Source organism: Octodon degus, unplaced genomic scaffold (assembly GCF_000260255.1).
Source record: "Octodon degus isolate 3935 unplaced genomic scaffold, OctDeg1.0 scaffold00240, whole genome shotgun sequence".
Classification (NCBI taxonomy): domain Eukaryota; kingdom Metazoa; phylum Chordata; class Mammalia; order Rodentia; family Octodontidae; genus Octodon; species Octodon degus.
Window position 1 is genome coordinate 2366382 of NW_004524816.1, and position 22656 is coordinate 2389037.

The window sequence follows — 22656 nt, forward strand, 5'->3', positions numbered from 1 at the left end:
AAACATACACAACAAAGGACAGGTGCACTAGCACACAACATTGTATGACTCTGCTTCTGTGAATTTCAAAGACTTTCATGTCTCTTGGCCTGGTCGCAGAAAGCTTTGCCAGGGTTTTCAGGGCTGCTTTTGGCTGAAAGGTATCCACACCTAGAACAGCAGCACGGCTACGTGTTCCTTCATAACATCCTTCACTTCTAAATCCTGTAGGATTTGGCACACTGGGGAAACCTCTCCCGAGGCCTGTGCTGACTAGCGACTGCCCCTTGACAGCCCACATGTGGATGCAGGGGCCACCGTGGAGCTCCTCAGGCCCCACATCACAGATGCTTAGTTATTTTCACACCTGCCGAGACCCTCCTCGGCCTTACTGTAATCATCTGCTTTCGGTGCGGGGGCATTATCCTAGGTCTCTTCACTGGCTGCTTCTTTCATCAGTAGTGATTAATGATTCATGATGGCATTTAAACTTCTTTCCGTGAAGCATTCCCAGTCTTTCTCAGCCAGCAAGCATAACACAGCCACTTCATAGAAGATGACCTTAATTAACCTAAGCGACCTCAGCCCAGGAGCACCACATGGCTTCCGTGAGCTCCAAAGGTCCAGGTGAGTACATCCACAGTGCTACCCTGGTGTTAGAATTGCATTCACATTCTTGTAGACATTTCTCCCATTGGTCTTTGTCAAGCTGTGCTTCTGAAGTAGACCTCAGCTCTGGGGACAGGAGCGTTGCCAACAGTCAGAAGTGTGAGGCACCGGCCTGACAGAGCTGGAACCAACAGCTCAGGAGACCAGGTGGCAGAATGGTTTCATCACCCTTGTCCTCTGACATCCGAATCTAAAGATACCACCCAGCACAGATCATGCCGCCACCCCTTTGGATATATCCGCCATGAATGCCCTGTGCCTAAGATTAGCCGCACATTTCTCTGGGACAACTGATGTATTTTAAAAGACGACCAACAGCAAAAACACCTAAGGCACTCACACACAGGTAATCACTTGCTTAAGAGACATCCACTGGGAAGTAAGTGCAGGTCTCCCAACGGCATAGGCGATGATTCAGCAGGCTAAAGAAGCCGGAAAGGCAGTATTTAAGAAAGCAAGAATCATTAGAAACTCCACAAGAAAATAAAACTTTGCACCGCACTTACATAAGCAGTTTAAGGCACAGTCATTGCCAGGAAGTACGCAACAGAGCAGATTAGAAAAGATACCACCTTCGAGAATTACTTTACAACAATAGCCCTCACCAAAAAAATGTATCTGTCTATTTTGCCAGTTGTCCCAGTTTTAGGTCGGAGCAATACAAATGTTCATAAAATTGAAAATGGTGCCCACAAAGAGCATAGGTCTATTGTTCAAAACATGATAGAAATCATGCAATTTCAACAGATAACATCATTTTTCCTGTCTTTTGAATATTTCTTAAGAGAACTGACATGTTGTCTCCTCTGGCACTTAAATTAGATTGGCTGATGTTTCCAAGGTTTTTTGATGGGTGCTATTTAGAATTCACCTCGCTCTGTTATCTATTTTGTGTCATATTATATTTGAATTAATGTTAAATTTATATTCTAATATTTTGAAGTGTCTGAGAATTTGAAGGGGAAATACTAATTATTCAGATTTGAAAGATAATATGCCTCCAAAACTGTACTGCTGGGTCCTTATTACCTATAATCCTAAGGATTCCTTTTACTCTTGCATTTTCTTATGCAAAGACACCAAAACCACATGCAGAGTAGAAGTTTCCAAGGATAGATTTGAAATCACCAATCTTTATTGAAAAATAAAGATATGACATATTACTGTACATAAGCAGACTGTTGGGTTATTATTCTCAAACCATAGAGGATTCTGAGAGATAATTTCACAGTTATTTGTGTTAAAACACTTTCACAATCTATGGAGAAAGACACTAAAACTCAGAAAAGCTCTGACCTCTGCTGGCCAATAACCAGCCAGAAGCGGGACATGACAGACGTGCAGGTCACAGAATGAACAGTTCTTGCCTATCTTCAGCCACACGGGAACCTACTAGGAATGGTGCTGGGGCTTCTGATGTTCAGCCTGTCCCTGGAGGCTCATCTTTGCATGGACTGCCGCACTTAAGGTGGTCTTGGCTTCTGACATCTCTCTTATGGGAAAAACATCCCTAAAGGGAGGTCTGCAGGGAGAAACCCTCACCAAACCTCATACAGCTGTGAAGGAGCGGTACGTGCTTCCAGCTACTTGCTTATACTATCCAATAGTAACTGAATTAATGTAGCTACCACACGGTAATCATACTTTAGTTTCCTAGCAAGATTCACCATAAAAACTGGATCTGGATCACTCCCAATTTTTAAAAAATATTTTTTATTCTCTTAAAAAAATTGGGTCAAAATGTTATTTCCAGTACACAGGTTGATTGTTAACGGACAGAAGGACCCAGACATCTGCTGTGGTGTATTCTGAGAGCTCACTAGTACATGATAGTGCAGATGGTCAAAACTAGGCAAACAAGAAAAGACCAGAGGTTGGCAGACCCTGAGGAGACAGAGGGATGGGTAAGGGAAGCAGAAAGGACTTTCTGGGCGGGGACACTCCTCTGTGTGCTACTGTCGTGTTATTATGTCATAATCATATTTCCAACCAGCAGGGCACAGGACCCTGAGAGCAAGCCCTATCATAAACAACGGACTTGGGAAATAAGGATATGAAAAAGTGGACACAGCAGCAAAACAAGGTGCATAGACACTGTCGGCCGAGGTGGGGCCAATATTATGTTTGTTTAAAGTCAATACTACATTCACAAGACATACTCTGACTTCCTAGTCTAGGTGTGTTTCCTGACTTCATCTTCCCATCAGCAATTCCCAGCAGGACACAGAAGTGGAGCAGGATTCCAGGACAGTAACAGGCAGGTGTGACCGCTCCCCGAAGCGCTCGGCATCAGGGTACGTGTCTGAACTGAGTCCCTCACAGGCGCAGGCCGGGCAGGACCAAGAGGCACCAATCAAATATAAACTCACACATTGCCCTCTTGGGAGTGAGGAGATGGAGGTGAAAATGGTCTCCTCTCACACTGTCCCCTCTTCTGGGATCCCTGAGCCAGCCCAGCTACAGGCCTATGAGAGGGGGTAAGTGGGGACCTTGCCTAGAATGCTGCTCAGAAGGCAGAGCTACAGGGCAGCTCTGGGTGCTCAAAGGAACAAAAGAAAGAACTGTGACAGTGCAGACTGTTGGCGCGGTACTCACAGCTGCCCTGGGTGCTGGGGACACAGCAGGGAGGGACGGACTGCACCACTTAAACAAGAAGGGGCAAAATGAGAAGACTTGCTGAGGGGTGGCAGAAATCAGTGCTTTTTCCTTTGGAGAAGTCAAAATTCTTTTTTTCTAGACTACCCTATTGACAAAAATACAAAGGCAAAGTTGGTACATGCGCAAACCTCCTACTATCAATAAAATAAATTTATTCATTTATTTATTTATTATCGAGACATGGCCTAGCCACACATTGTACTTTGGCCTTGAACTTCACTGTGGAACCCTGGCTGGCTCCAGTTCACAGCAATCCCCCGACTCAGTCTCCTGAGAGCCGGGATTACGGCATGTACTGCCACACCAGGCAGAACACTGATGCGCACGACACTGATTTTAGGGTAGCTCCTCCGTCTCTCAGGAAAATCTAATATTCTGGTTCTCTGGAGACAATCTAGGCTAATAATTGGTAGCAACCCCAGAAGGGTTTTCTTTGCTAACTCTGACAAGGAAAGTACGCCTGCTGAGTTCTTTCACTTCACTTCCCAAGACACGTGGTAGCCCCCCAAACAAAAGCTATATGTGTTCAATAATCTAAGCATTTACAATTTGTCAAAGACGTCTAAGACAAGACCTTAAATCACTTCACTTTAACCTTCCTTTTCCTGTATGTATACTCATTTTCCATATAATACTATACCTGCCATCTGATTAATTTAGAAAAAATTAGTTTTTCCTTAAAAGAAAAAGTCATATCCCACTCCTTTTTGTAGAAGTTTGGGTAGAAGGAGTGGAGATTCAGCCTAGGGCCTCATACAAAGCAGGTAAGTCTCTACCCCTGAGCAGTACTCCCAGGTCATAGTCTACCGTGACTTCTTCATCCCTTTCATAATTGATCTACAAAGAAAACAAAAATCAATGGTTCTGCACCTTAGATGCAGTGACAATTCACCGGGAAGCCTCGGCCTCACCCCAGCGATTCCTCCTTGTCTAGAGCAGTGGCCAGACACTGACATTTTTCAAGGCTCCTGAGGTACCTGTCAGGTCGTCCCAACACAGCACATCACCCAGGAGAGCACCTCGTCCTACGTTCACTCCCTAATTTCTAGCGCTTCCCCGGGACTTGCTCTGTAAGCTTTCTCAAGTCTTGCATGTATTCCTATTGAGATGAATCCGTTTGGCCTACTTTTCTAAAGCTTAAGATTTATTTGTTCCTCAGTGTGTTTCCTGCCTACCGAGATTGGGGGGTCAGCGTGTCTCTGTCTGATTTTGGTTACCCCCACAAATGGCGGCTAGCTCAGGGCCAGGGCTGCACACACACACGTCAGCAGGTCTGCATGCGGCTCCCCATTGCATTTGGGTCGGGCCCTGAGCCCCCGCCATGCTTGCTCCGCCTTGCGATTTCAACAGACACTGTAATCCACTCACCTACCAGCTCAGCCACCACGGCAGCAGCCAAGGACAGCCTGGCATGGCTGTTCTATTTTTTTCCCAGTTGTGACAGCACTATCAATTTGCTTCTGAAAGATTCAAGCACTTAAGAATTTTCCAGATTTGAGATAGGTGGAAGATTTTCTTTACAAATACTTTCCATTTCCACTTTACTTGGAGCCTAAATTCAAAGGACACACATAATAAAAATAGGTGCAACTTTTCCAGGTCTAGAAAGATCTTGCACTCGCTTAGGGAAAGGAGCGGCGTGCATGTGCAGCGCTCCCCTGGGCTGCGGGGCAGCTTGGCCCCGTCAGCAAGGCATTTAATGCTCTGCTGAGGAGCGAAGGCTGCTGCCCTCCTTGCCAAGAAATACACTCCACTAAACTTTGAAATGGCCCAGAATCACGGAGAAGATTAGCACTGTTTATCATGGAGAATTTATTTCCACACAGGTTTAAACTTTTACCCCTCTTGTAAGTACTAGACACACACACACTGTGGAAGGAACAGCGAGGAGTCTGCAGGGAGATGACAAGTTGAGAGGGAGTGTGCTAACTGGTGCTTTGTCACCAGTCCTTAGGACAACCTAGATCGCAAATCTAATCAAGAAGTGACCTGAACGTTAAATCTTCAGGAAGGAAAATGTGTACTACATATGACATCTTTTATTCTTTCTTTCTTTTTTTTTTTATATTTTAAACTAGAACAGTTTTACTCATTTTTGCTTTAAACTTTTTAAAAGTAATTTTTCCTGACATGATTTGTAAAAGATTCATAAACTTTATAGACAGGAAACCATGCAGTCGTACAAGAGCATTTGCTGGCTATAGCATCTTAAATACTCTTTATCTAAAAGTGACCCACGTGCATAGAACATCCTGGTGAACAGATATTAGGAAATTGAAAGAAAACACTGAAATGAGAAGGTGAACACGGGAGAAAAAAAAGGGAAAGGAAAGAAGGGACAGGAAAAAAGAATAGAAGGAAAAATGGGAACTAAGCTTTTGTAAATATAAAGAGGATTTAAGGAGTAGAAAGGAGTGGGTGAAAAAGAAGCAAGAAGTATCATGTCCAGGGACAAATTCCCCATGGTGCATGTTATCATTCTATACATCTAAAATATTCCAATTAGAAAATGAGGACAAAACCAAAGCACTACTACTTGCCCAAATGTCTTTGTGTTCCCCTTTAGCATATAAGCATACAATATATTTGCTTTATTTCCTGTCTTCAAAAACTCACATTTTTATGGTTCCTTCTTAGTATCCTCCCCATACTATATCATTAAATTGTTTTTTTTTTTTTTTTTTTTTTTTTTTTTTTTTTTTCAGAACTGGGGATTGGACTTAGGTCCTTGCACTTGACAGACAAGCACTTATTCTACTGAGCCATCTCCCTGGCCCCCATCGTTAAATGTTAACACCAACATTAATAACTTTAACACTGATGTAATTTTAAATTTGGTTATAATATATAGAAATAATTTTTACCCACATTAAAAACACACAATCTCCACTGTAATTTTTTGACTATTTATAAAAACATTTCCTCTGCCTGTTGCAGCTCATTCTCTATGAAAAAATCAGTGGCCAACCCTACCTTTGTTGCGTTCTCCAAAGCAAATACAGCAGCACTTCATTTCCTTACCATGTTCCTAGAGTAAGTGAGATTCTCATCAGCTCATTTACTACTGAGTCCAATGGGAAAGATTTACTAGGGGCTTACAAAAAACTCCCAGAAGCATCTGGAGGACTACTACCCTTGGGCCTATCAGGAAAGAAACAAGAACACACCCCATTTCTAGACCCTATGGGGCATGAAAGTTTCTAAGCACGTCACATAAAATTACAAAGCAATATGATTTCCAAGTTGCTTAGAGTAAAATAAATCAACATCTCTGCATTCAATGATTAGTAAAAATGAATATATTCCTAATTATTCATCATTTACTCAGCCCACAAGGCAAGAAACTATTGAGCTCAGAAGAAAAGCCATCTCTACATCCCCCACGACTTTTGGATGTGGTTAAATTAAACTTCTCATTAGAACACAGGAGTGTGAACAGGGGCTATGGCAGGCCCCAGCCACTTCTGCCACCTTGGCCAAACATCCACTTATTACAAGGCAGGGGTCCCTTGCTAAGTGACTTTACCTTTTCAAGTGAATTCAGCACAGACTTGGTAAAATGCTCTACAGTAATGTATGATTTCCTAATGGGACAACCGTTTTCACCTTAAACACTAAGAAGGATTTAGAATGAAAATTAGGATATTTCAGTGAGAAAAGCCATAGAAACTGTGACGTTTTGTGAAATTAAGCTATTTGGCTGGCCACACTGGAATCCACTAGGGTTAAGTAGAACCAGAGCTACCCTGGAGAACGTCACATCTACGAACTGACTTTATAGAGGTTCTGTAACTATTCAACAACTCATAATCAATTCCCGAGATGAGGATGGACTTTGGCTAAAAGCTCCTGTCCTCGTAGCACATTATCTCATTCACTCTTTGGTCCTCTTAAACATTTTCATAAATAAATATCGTGCTATGCTTATGCTAAAGAAATAAAGCTGAGTTGGCTGACACTGCATTGTAGAGGACCTCGTAACTGTCTTAGCATGTAGAGGGCTGCATGTGGAAAAGGAAACAGATTCCCTTTCTCTTAGCTGGCATTCCTGGCTCAAGATTTTGACTCACATGAGGTTTTTCAGTTGAGTATGAAAGCATACACACCTGTAATCTCAGGACTCTGGGGAAGGCTTGGCAAGAGGATCCCATGATCAAAGCAAACCTGGCAAGGAGCTACTTAGCAAGACCTTGTCTCAAAAATAAAATAAAATAAAATAAAATAAAATAAAATGGGTTAGAGATGTAGCTCAGTATGAAAGCCTTGGCTTCCACCTCCAATACCACAAAAAATGAAGTTTGAATTGATGACAAAGCAGGAAACATTTACTGATCTCTATGTCAAGGTCATTTTAATTATTTTAATTTTTTGTTTGTTTGTTTGTTCTTCACCACCATGGTAAGCTATTATTTTTAAAGATAGGAGGAGAATCTTCATGCCTGCTGGTGAGAATGTAATATGGCATAGCTGTTTTGGAAGACAGTCTGACAGCCCCTCAAAAGCTTAAACATAGTGCTTATATATGACCTAGAAGTGCCACTCCAAGTGATATACCCAGTAGAGTTAAAAACACAAATCCAAATACAACTTATGCATGAAAGTTCGTAGCAGTATTGCTCATCACAGCCAAAAAGTGGAAACAACTGAACAGCCACCAAATGATGACCGGATAAACAACATGCGGTGCGCCCAAGGCGATAGCATATCACTCTCCCACTTTAGGAATGGAATACATTGGACAGGATGTCATGTCTGCATCATGTACCATGAATAACTACTACAAAGACAACAATATGCAATGTATTAATTATTGAAACCATCCTACTAACCTATTTTGAAACTGTCTCATTAGTATGCTTCTCAATAAAATAAAAAAAGAATTTGTACGGGGTGCGGGGGGAAGAATGGAATGCAGATTACAATATGAGCCTTGAACACACAATGCTAAGTGAAATAAGCCCATCAAAAAGGGCCGCCTCATGTGGATTTCTGTTTGTGTGAAAAGTCCAAAATAAGCAGACTTGTAACATCAGGACAAATCAGTGGTCCTGCAGGGGTGAAGAGGAGAAAGGGGGGCTGTGGAAAATGCAGCTAAAGGGGGCAGAAACAGTATTTCCTTTGAGGGCATAAAAATGCTTTGGAATGAGACATGAAAAACCCCTGTAAATGGATGAACTATGTGTTATAAAAGTCAAACTTCAACTGTTAAAAACCAATAAAACCAAAAATAAAAAGGTATAAATAATAAAGATCAGGTATGGCTGTGATTTATTGGAGATCAAAAATTTATCGAGGGGGCCTGGGAGATGGCTCAGCAGAATAAGCACTTCACTGGAAAGCATAAGGGCCCAAGTTCAATCCCTGGTTCCGCAAAAAAAAAAAAAAAAAAAAAAAAAAAAAAAAAAAAAATTATCGAGTGATTCAAAACACAGTGACTTGGCAATTTCATACATTATCAGTTTACTACCCATACTAGATAAAATGAAGAAACTTTTAAAGGAAAAAAAGAACAAAATCAAAATATGACCAGTCTGCTATTGCCTTGCCTTCTGTCAGGCAACTTATTGAAGTTTCAGCTGTTCTGCTCCCGCTATTGCGCTGTTGAAACTTCACTTCATTTTGATAACAGAATTATTCCACCAACACCTTCAGCCTGATCTGAACACATGCTTGGCAGGATGTGGGGAGCACCCTCAGCTTTGCTGAAAAGTAGGGCTCTGTTCCCTACAGAAGATTTCCAAAATGCTTCCTATTATGTCATGTAAAATAGCTATTCATACTGTGGCCTCCAAGAAGAGGATAACAGATAATTAAGTGAAAATGGAACTTGTTTAAACAATAAGCCCAATGTATCTCTTGGAAATTGTACAGATTTAAATATACACAAGTCAGAGAAATCTAATAAATGTAGCGCTATCAAAAACTGATGAGCAGTCTAATAGAATTCATATAGAAATACTAAAATTAGTAACTAAGATGCCATTAAACTTTGAAATAACTAAATTTAGGGACAAAGTGCAAAACATTACATAACATTTTTGTAAAGAGGGCCTGCCAGATAGCTTAGCAGACTAAAGTGCCTGCTTAGGTAGAGCACAGAGGCCAGGACTCAATCCTCAACTTGCCAAGCCGGCCCCACCCCCAGGGCACCCTGACACAGAGACTGAGACTGGGCGTGGTGGCACACGCCTGTGATCCCAGCGCTTGGGAGGCTCAAAACAGGAGGACCACTACAAATCTGATCTGTGTAGTGAGACCCTGTACTAAATACATAAAATTAAAAAAGAAATTTGTAAAGATATATAGTTCAAAACTACTGTTGAGAAAAACAGATACTGTCCAGAAATGTGTGACTAAACTCTCACTTTATGAATTAAGAAGGATTTCAAAAGATATATTTCTTAAGAACAATGGAGCAACAATTTGTCTTAATCATTTTTTTTTTTCATGAAAAGTTGTTTTCTTTTGTTTTTGTTTGTTTTCAGTGAACTTTAAAAATAGAATGCCAGGACACTATTGTGATCATATTAAAATTAAGCACTTAGCAACGAAACAACACAGAAGGCGTGCCAGTGAGCATGAAAGAAAGTCTATTAAGGGGCTTCTAGGATGCTTGGAGCCAAGAAGAAATGGTGCCATTCCAACAAAAGGTCAAAGGGGTTGTGTGTCCTGTACAATGTAATTTTTCATCGCTTTCATTGCAAAATATAACATGAGAAATTTCATTAAAATGATTATACCGACAGGCAAGCTTTGATCAAGCAAAACCCTACCAAACCACTAGATGTTTTTTCAGAGACAGATTTGCAGCACACCAGCAGTTATATCTATCAATATTTATATTAAAAGCTCAAAAATATATGCTTTTTCATGTATTATCATCATAAGTTCCCCAGGTTTAGTTTTGTTCTTTTCTCTTTTTGAACTTTGTTTTGAAATCTTTTATTTTTCATATAAAATAAAAATGTACTGTGTTCATAATTTCATACAATTAACATAGAAAGCAGTACAGATTGTCATGCATGTCACATATACACACATCAAAAAGTCTCATTGGATTCAAAAAGCAAAATGAAGGATCTAAAACAGTGGTCTGAAACCTACTTATAGGATTTGAGGATTTAACAAATAATAAGTGAAAATTTTCATACCACAGCTGCATTGAAAACCAAAGAATGATAAATACAAAAATGCATATTTTCACATTTAAAACAGTAAAAGCTACATAAATCAAGTCCAGATCTAAACATTAGTACAAAAAATGAAAAAAAAATTCAAAATCAAGAAGCAGATTTGGGGCCTGGGAGATGGCTCAGGGGAATAAGCGCTTCCCTGCAAGCACAAGGGCCTGAGTTCAATCCCTGGTTCCACCAAAAAAAAAAAAAAAAGCAGATTGTAGGCCAAATGATCTATCAGTTAATAGCCATTTTAAAGAATTATCTTGAACACAAAAAGTGAACATTGAATAGGAATGTGGTTTAAATGATTTTTTCTTTAAAATAATCACAGAATTTGAGAACAATGTACACACATTTCTTTTACTTTAATCATTTTTAAGTATGGACATTCTATAATCTACAAATCTACATTTTTCAACCAAAACAACAGAACTGCGCTATACAGATCAGACTGTTTCTCTTCCTATTCCATCCCCAGTGTTCCTTCAACCAACATCTTCTTTACTATAGTTGTTGACCGACCCATTAGTAGCCGGGCTTCAAACCCCTGCTCCCACCTCACTAGCTTTGCAAAGGTGGGCAGACTCATTTGCCTTTAAAACTCTGCTAGTGATAAAGCTGAGATTAAAGTAAGCATGAGGCAATACCCCCGAATCCCTGCAGCACAACACTGCCCTGTAGAATGTGACACCTAGCTCTACACATCGTGCTCAGTATTATTTGACCTTATATGCCACTCATTGGCAAATAAAAGACTAAAATAAAAATATAAAGATAGCCTTGACTAATTTTTTTTTAAATATTTCTTTGTAGTCATTATCCTAGATACCACTTTACGTCACATGAAACATGAACTAAACCCGGCATTTCTTTTCCATTTGTATGCTTTTGCTAGTACTTACAGCTGGCTGTCAGTATGTTACCCACAATTCATTGCCTTTATTTACAGATTGAAAAGTGAAGCTGTGCCGACCTAACCCCTTCCCATGCCTAGCCAAGCACGTCACAGCCAGGGAACTGAGGATTCACAGCATGCCACCACACTGAGTGGTCAAGGATGTATTCCATGCCCAACTGTTTGTGTGTGACTTCTTCCCCAAGCTCTTAACCTCAGGCTTAGGGATATGGAAATGCTACTGAACAGCAGCATCAGAGTTGAATATTATTTTTATATAGGAAGTATTTATAATAATCCTTCATGTTAGTCCACAAAGTTTTTTGGCTTTTTCTTTCGTATACTAACTAGTCCAGTATAAAACACATACTCAGAGAAACAGTAGAATATTTAGCACTAAGAAACATACACGGGTACAAGGGAAATGTGCATTTGATAGCTCCATCTTTTTATTTAATTGCATAGGAATTAGTTTGGGTAACCGTAGGGCTCAGTTGTCTAATTACACAATTGCACAGTAGGGGAGCTGTGTTTGGTAAATTAAGTTGACAACCACGACACTAAGAAAACCACAATGATTTCTTGCAAGTCAATACCTTCTGCTTCCATGGACTACTTCACGTATTCCACTAACGTCAGTGCAGTGTCACAATTAAGCAGCTTCATAACCATTCTTGGGAAAAACAATCTAGCAATTCACTGTCTCGCAAATCAAGGCTACAAAATAGTTAACTAATGATGAAGAAATATATATATTTTAAGAAGTCAACTATTAGGCTGTTGGGAGGCGTCAACCCTTTGGCTGGCCAGTTGCAAGTACCTGAGAAATGCTCCTGAAGACCTTGGCAACAGCATTCCAGTACCCTCTTCTCCACAAAAAGCCTGACACAGAATGAGAACACAGCAACGCACAGACTGACTCTTGAGAGTGGCTGAAAACGTAATAGCAGAGTGCAGACATAACCTAATTAAAAGTCAAAGAATGAGGCATCAAGGACAAAGCTACAAAAGAATAAATTTTACAAAACAATTAAGCTTATGGAGACAACAAAGCTTAAACAAAGTACAGTCCAGTTGGCAAAGTTAAAAGCAGCCACCTTTCCAATATCGCTCAAATGAGCCAGCCTTCCTATATCTTTTCCTAATTCTACTCCTTTGACTTTCTAAAATGTGCTATCTCTCATCTCTTCAGGCTTTTATTTTGTTTCTTCTGCAGGAATGGGGGTTGAGTTTTTTTGGGTTTTTTTTTTTTTTTTTTTTTTTTTTGCGGAACCGGGGACTGAACTCAGGCCCTTGCGCTTGCCAGGGAAGCGCTTATTCCACTGAGCCATCTACCCAGCCCTAGTAATGGGGATTGAACCCAGGGCCTTACGCATGCTAGGCCAGCTCTTTAGCACTGAGCCATAGTGCTCAGCACCTCCCTTCCCCCCTTAATAACACTGAGCTATAAAAAGCACATTGAAGGGTTGGCCATATAGCTCAGCGGACTAAAGTGCCTGCTTAGGCAGAGCACAGTGGTCAGGTTCAATCCCCAGCATGCCATGCTGGCCCCGCCCCCAGGGTGTGCTGAGATGGCAAGTGAGACCTGGCATAGTGGCGAGCACATGTAATCCCAGCGCTTGGGAGGTTGAAAGCAGGAGAATCACTATGATCTGATCTGTGTAGTGAGACCCTGTAGACCACATTGTAAGTACATAAAAACCCTACATTGAACTAGTATCAAGATTAGCACTGATGTAGGCTGTAGATATGTCTTACATAATTTTATAAAAATTTCCAAGTAACACCACACAAAACACCTAGGAGCAAAAGGTAACGCAACACATTAATCTGAAATGTTCTCATAGCCAAAACTTTTTTGGGTGCCTGACACCTCTGGTCCCGAGCCTTTTGTTCAGCAGTGCTCAACCTGTAAAAACTATTAGTTTAAATTTCAAACGAAAAAAAATATTTTTTAAAAACTCAGAGCAACTACACTGAAGATAACAATATGTAATATAATAACCACAACAATAATGTAGACAAATGGATTAATAGGGGCAGGGGCTTAGCTCAGTAGCACAGCATTAAACATGAGGTCCTGAGTTCAATTCCTAGTCCGCTCTACAAAAAAAAGTTAGAGAAATTTGTTTGCATAATGAGATCTTAATATTTTTAGTCTTATAAACGTAAGGGTATAAATGTATTTCTTAATGTTTCAGAATTCTTCCAATGCCAAAGTACCCCATCTAAATGGGGTGCTTTATTCTTTATTCAAATAAAAACATAATAATAACATAATTTTGCTTTTGCTTTGAGCGACGGGATCCAGAATACACAATGGGGGCTACGAGCTCTTGGCTCAGGTAAGAGCCCATCGTGAGCACAGCTCAGCCTGCACAGGAAGGGGCCCGCCCCGCCCATCCGGCTCCTTAGGCACGTGAGAGATCGAGCTCTGCATGACGGGCTTCCGCGGCTTCGCAGCCTCAGGCACACGTGGTTTGGGCATGTGCTTGCTCGCTGTTTCACAATTGCCGCTACTACTCGGCTTGTATGAAAGTAACTTTCTCTACCTTGTATATTTATGTTTGTATTACACATATTTTTACTATCCTAAACAAATCCATCTGAACTATGATGTTGTAAAAAGGGAGGACAAATAGTTTTGAAACAGAATACTTCAAATCTGCAAATAAAACCCATTTTGCCAGTTTTAGAAGGGTTTCTTTCCCAAAGAAAATGGAATATCGCTAAATGATGATGCCTCTGGAGTAGAGGCCAACACCGTCTCTCATCGGAGACCGCATCTCAGAGACTCTGATCGTAGTCTGACAGCATGGCGCAGCCCACCTTGCTGCTGAAAGGGGAAATTAAGATTTGCAACGCAAATTATATGCAGGATAAAAGAAACACATTTAATTTAAAAAGAAATTTAGAGATTGAAAATCAAACAATGGGCCTTTCGGGTCTTCTCCTGCATGAGAGCGGACTGGGGGTCCTGGGCTCAGTAATAAACAGCTTTCCAAATTTCAAAAAAAGCCATCAAGACCCAAGGCAGTCACTTTGGGTCTTTCCCTGGGACCCTAATCTACTTCACGTATTCCCCAACCACATGTCCCTACATTACTCTCAAAACACAGAGAACGTTACTGGGCTCCAAACCTTGTTGCTTCTTGCAATCTCTTTAGTGTAGCAATACATGAGATCTTATGCTCAGCTTGGCTCACAGTTCATATTCTGCAAGAATGTGGTAGGAAGAAGAAGAGAGTGGGAGGAAGAGGAAGAGGATGGAGATAAAGACATACTGGTGAGAAGGGAAGGAGGGTGAAATGAATATGAGAGCAGGAGTTCAGATAAAAGTTTGGGGAAACTAATACTCAAGCTAAAGTGGAAAAGATGGAGGGGGCAGGTAAGGAAAGAAGGGGGAGTTAGAAGACTTAAGATGTGTTAGGTTCATGTATCTACTCCCAACCTTGAATGTGATCATTATGTACCACAAATATGTACTAATAAAAAAATTAAACATGGAAAAAAAACAGATTTGCAACGTGGCAGCCGTGTCCTGCGTGTGCAGTCAGGCTGCAACTTTATGGGCTGCATGAGCCTGAGCCAGTCGGAGAGCCTGCTGGGGATACAGCCCTTGTATCCTCAAAATGAGTTCCTCACTTACTTAGATTAGGGGTGCAGAATGAAAATACATTCTCAAACTTTACTGGGAAACAACCTTAACTTGAATGAAAGAAAAAATTTCCTAAACTAAAATGAAATTTGCTCCTTAGGCACGTGACAGATCGAGCTTCGGCGGGTGACTGGCTTCGGCAGCTTCTCAACTGTAAACACATGTGGTTTGGGCGTGTCAGAACCACTTCAGCTTTCAGCAAGCCTAAGGTGGCTCCCTGGGAGAACGAAGCCTTGAAGCCATCTTCCAGGGCACCCACCATGCAGCTCCCTTCTCTGCGTCAGCCCCTTTTTAATCGCATGCAAGTCTACAGTTCTGCATACCACAAAACCTGCTACTTAAAATACACTTATCTGAGCCTTATTTCAAGTGGGGGAGCCAACAAAGTACCTGTGATGCTAACATCACTCAACATAAAAATTGACTTCTCTTAGGGACTTTAGAAGTGCAGGACTTAATCTGCAGGAATTAGTATGGCGACAAATGAGAAGCCGAAGCAGAGTAAGAAGTTCGTGTCTGGAAAAAGGAAAAGATCAAAACACTCACCTGGAACTGGAAGGACACTGTGGTTCTAAATCACTGAATTACATGCAATACGCCTAAAAATAGAATAAGGAATATAAACGAAAATCCCAGAAGTCAAGGCTGGCCAGAAAACTCAGCGGATTAAAGCACCAGCTTAGGCAGACGCAGGGCTCAGGGGTTCGATCCTCGGCCTGTGAATGAGGCGAGGCGTGGTGGCGAGCGCCTGTAAACCCAGCTCCTGGGAGGCTGAAAAACAGGAGGATCACTAGGTGTCCAATCTGTGTAGTGAGGCCCTGTAGACCCTGTACTAAATACATAACAAAGAGGGTGACAGTGAACATCATGACGCATTTACACAAAGTTGCCCCACAAAGGCACCCCTCTTGGGATACCATGAAGGCAAGTAGATTTTAAATTTCAGCTATCTGATTGGCAATTATTTAGGCAATGAACTATCATTACACACTAAGGACATTTTCTTCCATAAGAAATGAAATACCAGTCTTCACTTGGGGAAGGACCCTGGGAGGAGAACGAACGTGCTCCTGATCCTCACAGATGTGAGTCCCTCCCCTGTCACACTCGGGATGGGGGATTTTCCATAGACTTGGTCTCGAAGCAGCCAAAATACAACATTTTTAGCAAACAAACTTAAGTCGGTCCTAGAGTTCAAATTAAAAACTTTTAAAATATTTCCATTTCGCATACATTCGGACTGTAGTCAATCACATTTTAAAGCAATATGAAAAGAACTCTGGAGCTATTTAAGTAGCTTGTCTGGTAAAGAAGCATCTCATGGTAGAAATAAAAGCTGAGTAGAATGAGGAGTGACTTAGGAAACTTTATGAGATTATCATTTAAACCACTTCAAATCTAATAGCAAATATTTGAAGAGAACTCGAGTGGAATAAATGGTAATTCTTCTAAGTGTACACAGATTTTTAATGATATGAACAAATTACTGCTCTGAGCAAAGAAAACCTGTTCAAGGACGAACATGCTGATGCACTAATCTACTCTGATCAAACAGTCCCGTTAGTCCAGTAAGACAAGTGGGAAAGGAAAATGATCCGTTTGAACTAATTACTTTCATGGATGTTTTTATTAAGAGGAAACTTGATAACTAAAGTTCATGACACCTATCATGGAAATGGAAATGGAACATCCTAGTAAGTAATAGTACAAACTTTAATATTAAAAACTGGTTATAAACTCTGAAATAAGGACTCTAAAAGCTACTTTATAAGTTGTTTATTAAGTCTGACTAAATATTGACAAGATATTGCTCTTGATCTATAAGCATGCTTATTGCCTTAGTCAATGCTTTTTAAAGATGGTTGTTGCCAAAATATTATCCCACCTATAGTAACCAAACATCTCAAGATATACACAACCGGAACCATTTCTAAGATTCACTTCAGTTTATTTACCAATTTTTTTAAACATTTATTTATTTATTGTGTGTGTGTGTGTGTGTGTGTGTGGCCAGCTCAGCCCACCAGGGGGCGGGGCTGGCTGGCATGTGGTGCTGGGGGATCGAACCGCGGTCCCTGTGCTTTGCCAAACTTGTTCCAAGTAGGTGCTTTAGACCACTGAGCCATCTCACCAGCCCTATTTACCAATTTTTAAGAAGGTGAACTAATAGGATCCTAGGAATTGGCTGAAATTCACAGAAATGAAAATAAATTTGGGCAAGTTTTCTTCATTGGGCCAAAACTCTATTAAGAGGACAGGCTGAGTATTATTCTGGTTTTGCAGAGTCTTACAAATCACAAGATTAAATTACAGAATTATATTTATTCACTTCCATTTTTAAAGTTAGCCAAGTTAAATGTATGTCCTCCCCTAAAGCCGTCCTGGAAGTCACCCACTCCCAAGGTTGATCCTCCTGTCCTAGGTGCCTCCTTCCAGGAGCTGGTGACTCCTGTGGAGACTAGTAGACTGCGTTAAGCGAAATCACACTCTTCAGGGCTGGCTCAGATACAATGCTCTTGGTGGAGTGTTCTGCACACAGATAAAATTTACCTCCAGGATTTCACGTGCTGCTACTTACTTATGACACATTGGGTTGTTTTCAAACATTTTTATGACAAAGTTTTTCCCTTATAAGTTACTTGAGAGGAAGAGTTTGGTGTGCTTCTTTGATTCCTCTCTCTTCATCACGTACAGCGACTCCTTAATACATGGGGGTGACCAATAAATATGTGAAGCTGGCAAGCACAGGCTTGATGAAATAAAATGAATACTAAAGGAACACGGTCATTTTCAAGCCCTGACATGCTATGCTGATCAGAGGAGTGGGCACAAAAGTGGGGGGCTTCACAATTTTCACTCTAGAGCTCCCACTCGGGTTCTTACCAAGAGGAAGAATTCTAGAGCTGGCCAGGTGACGGGGTATGTGAAGAGTTTAGTCTCTTTGTGTTAACTGAAGCATCCGACAGACCTCAAGATCTGTGACAGTCATAAATGAGAATCACCAAGATTTTAAGATATTAAAAACCATGGAAATAGAGTCAGGCATGGTGGCCCACATCTGTAATCCCAGCACTTAGGAGGCTGAGGCAGGAGGATCGCCATGAATTTGAGGCCAGCCTGGGCTTATATGGCAAGACCCTGCCTCAAAAATAAAGGGGGAGACAGATGAACTCATGTAAAAATAATGTTTAGGATAGGAAGAGGAGGGTGAGACTAGGGAGCCCATTTAATGGGTGAGATAACAAAGTAACCCAATTTGTGGCCCAGAGATTTGGAAATGTTCAACTCCCATGAAAAGAGATAAAAGAAAGGTGAAAGTGGATGTTTAACAACAAAACTTAGAGTCACACAATTTCAACAAAATTCAAATATATTCAAGCCTCTACCATTCATCCATTCAATCACTCAGCAAAGATGCAAAGTCCATAGCTACAAAGAAACTGGAAATGCAATGAATAGCAAGACAGCTATCATTTTAGAAGATAATGAACATAGAAAGGAGACGAGGGAAAAGGCCAGTATGGTGAGATCCCTGGTCAGCCAAGTTAGACAGCACTTTCCTTGGCTCTCTCTTTGAACTGGTGACAAAAATTCAACTGAATGACACTTGTCAAGGTCAAACAACTCACTCTGCAAACTCTGATAATGAAGGTTCTCCAGGTAACTTTTCTTTTACCAGAAAATAGCCAAAAAATATTCAGATTCATTCCTTTACCCCTATAAGCAAGAAGATTTATTTGTGCATCAGCATCTTGCAAGTTTGGTGTAGCATCAGTGCCCAGTTTCAGTTTGAAAGTGAATGTGCTGACATAGGACGGTGCGTAGGTTTCAAAGCCAAAGTACCAGGATTGAAAGGCTAGGGTCCTCCCCGAGACATGCATTTTATGAAGCTCTACCGAGTCATCATCTAAACTCCACAATCACTCATTTCTTTGGAATTATCCATCAAAGATTCATCACAGTGCTCTTAATAAGCCTGAGCTACGGAGACACCTGGCCACTGAGGAGCAGAAGCACCCTGCTGCTAAACGTTCCCCTTCTTTTGTGCTGATGTGTAACCCCAGCTGTTATGACGGAGATGCTTGGAAGCCCTACCAGAGTACTGGAGCATGACGACACGAGCACATATCTCAGAAATGACTTCATCGTAGCTGTCAGCACGACAATATTCAGGCCTCCAGCCAAAGCCATGCCTTACATCTGCTGCCTGGCTTCTGAAGAAAAATTCACGGATCCTACTGGGTACAAACACAAACCAAATAACTGAACTTCCTATTAATCCAGAGAGCAAAGCCATCCCACCATACTCTCATTTGAATTCTTGCAAGGACATCAAAACATACTGTTCTTGCCTCCACTGAGCAGCAAACTCTAAGGTCTCTCCAGAACTGGGGGCTCCAGGGCAGCTATTCCCGCCACAGGCATATGCCAGAGGCTCTGGTGGACAATGCTGTGAAATCCTGGCGTGGTTCCAATGTAAAAGTCAGCTTAGAGCCCTGGCACGGCTTTGCTTTTCTGTTCTTCAATTCTTGTGTTCCCTCCCACCCCCCACGCTGCTCTCTTGGTTATGAAAAGTGATGCCTTCTGTCATCTCCTTTGTTCCCTGATTCCTAACTGCAGCCCATAATCCTAGTCCTTGTTGCTGTCGACTCCGATGGTGATGTTCTACCTGCCCACAGGTAGCCCAGAGCACCTACACCACCACCTGTCCTGAGCCTTTCCTCCCACAAGGGGAAAGGGGAAACCAGAGCGATTAGATTAGGCAAATGGCCTGATGGTAGAACAGAAATTTTCTAACTCCCAAGCAAAGGTTTTCCCAATTTTTCCTGAAGTTAATCCTCTACTACCTTCAACTAAAACTTTCTCTACCATATTCACCAGTGTCTGGAGAGACCCGACCAAAACAACCACAGCCATTCTCTCCTAACCCCTGTGCTGTTTCATTTACCAGTCAAATAAAAACCAAAATCCTTAAGATATTCTCCAGGAAAAAAAAATATCAAAATATATCATGTCTAGGTACAGATTCTCTAGGATGAACATGATCATTCTGTCTACCTTAAAGTGTACCAATAAACTTAATTACTATTTCTGTGGTGATGGGGATCAAACCCAGGGCCTTGTGCCTAGAAGGCAGGAGTTCTACCATTGCGTCACTTCCCCAGCCCACAGTGAACTTAACTGAAGGAAGAGAAGCAAAGATTTTCTCAAAAAGGCTCTGATATTAAAGAAAAGCTAACACCAGAGTATGCTATAGAACAGTACTCTACAAGAAAAAGAACCAATCGCAGGGTCACACCGGACGAGCAGTGTCCAGGAAGGACACAGAACAGCAGGGTCTTCCAGTACCAAATGTGGACATTGCTATGTCGGGGTGAGGATCTTCAAGGTATGTTAACTGGTCCAACCCTTCCAACCACTGAAAATAAGTATTTTTATCTCTATTTCATAGAGAAATAAACCGCAGGGCGGCAAAGCTATATATCTTTTCTCTCTTGCTTGTCCTAAGAAATGGCTAATAAATGGCAAAATTGGGATCAAAACAAATCTGTTTGAACAAGCTACAGGGATTAAATCACCCAAGAAGGTCCTATTTCCTCAGGGAAAATGTTGAAATGTCATGAATCATGGCAAGCAAAGGGGCTGCTGCCTTAACATCTCTACTACAGAAAGTAAATTCCAAGACAATTGAAAATCCAAAACTTCCGTAATAGTTTTCCATATAATGTCTTCTATGATCTTAAACTATTAGCGGTAGCATCCAAAAATTAAATCTGTAAACAACAGTGAATCCTTTCCCTCTTGTCCACATGCTCTTGTTGCTTCAGAGGTAATTCTGAGCTTGGTGACACCAAAGGAAAACATGATGGAATAAGACAGTTCACAGGGCTCTGCTCAGCTCTCTTCGTATGCAGACAAAAATTAATGGGTGGTTTGTTCTTCCCTTTGATTTTTTATCAATACGTGATAGGAAAATAAAAAGAACACGGCATATTTTGCAGGTCTGTGCCTTTCCAACATCATGGTTGAGAGGTCTACGTATTTTCTGTTGATTTCCTCTTTGGCTCACAGGAATTCGCTGTAGAAACGTCCTAACTTTGGACCCCAGGAAATTGCACGCTTCCCCTGCCTGTCTATATCCCTGAGCAAGACCTCAGAAGACGAGCGAAGAATATGTAGTTATTTGTACTAACATTTAGGTCACAAAGTGTTTGAAAAGCTTTGCAAAAGATACATAATGCTGAACAAATAATATTCAGGTGTTGCCCACATTCTACAGAGACTCAAGGTGACTAAATGGCTTTTCTGAATTTATATGGCTAGAGATTAAAAAAAAAAAAAAAAAAAAAGCGAGAGTGACGTTCCAAACACCACACACGTTTGTGAAGTTATTTCCTCTCTGATGAAATTAGCGATCTAAATGAAGGCAGTAACAAAGCGCCGCTGGCGTTCCTCATCAAGGACGCTAAGATCCTTGAGGGTGCATGGATGATTCAGAGATTTAAGATGGGCAAATTCAGAAAAGAGGGGCACAGAAAACTAAAAAGTGACAGAGACAGTGGAAATAACAGAAATAATCTCAGGTGATATTTGTAACAGTCAGGTGTAAAAACCAGAGGCCACAGTGACCGTTAAGATTATCGAATTATGGCAGTTCAGTGCCAGAATGCTTGTCTAGCATGCATGAGGGCCCGGGTTCCACTCACACCACCACAAGAAACAAAGCTCATTAAGTTCATCACTTAATGAAGAAGAGGAGAGCCATTCTAAGATGCCCATTATTGTAACCTGGCTCTTGCCAGGCGTGGTGGCACATGCCTGCAATCCCAGCAGGCTGAGGCTGGAGGACAAGTTCAAGGTCATCTCCGGTAACTTAGTAGGATCCTTCCTCAAAATTAAAACAGGCTAAAGACAAAGCTTAATAGCACAAACACTAAGCCAAGCAACAAAGAAATCTGGTTCTCCTTACTGAGAACATTTGAATGGGCAGCACTGAAACGCTATCAAAGAATTTTCTGGATGCAAAAATAGGATTTAAGAAGTTGTATTTTTATGAACATCTATGAGGGGAATATTAGGATGTTTGGGGTTTGCAGTAAACACAAGATGGAGTGTGTCATGAGGGAGAAGAATGAATCCAAGTGGCAACGACTTGATTCACAGTGTGAATGACAGAGGTAAGTGGTGGCCTGTTACGTTATTCTGTGTTTAAACAAAAATATCTACGTTGTTCATTACCAGAAAGTTGAGTGGAGGGTTACATCATATGTGTAAAGTACAACCAGGAGTTAGGTGGAAAGATTAACTTCTGTCCAATAATAGATTCACTATTACAGGTAAAAACACAAAAAAGAATTTAAAAAATTCTCTAGCATCACAAAATGGGCGACCGAGTCAACAGCTTCCAATTTCTGACTTAAGTTGAGCTCTTCAGTAATTACAACGCATTTATACTTAGAAACTAATTTAATGTGAATGCAGTGTCACTTTGCCCTCTGTCTTTATGTTATGTAAAATACTGATTTTTGAAGCTATACACTCCTACTTGCCTGTGTCTATGTTATTTTATTTCTAAAAATGACATCTAATTAACTATACCACTGCTATAATTAAGTCTT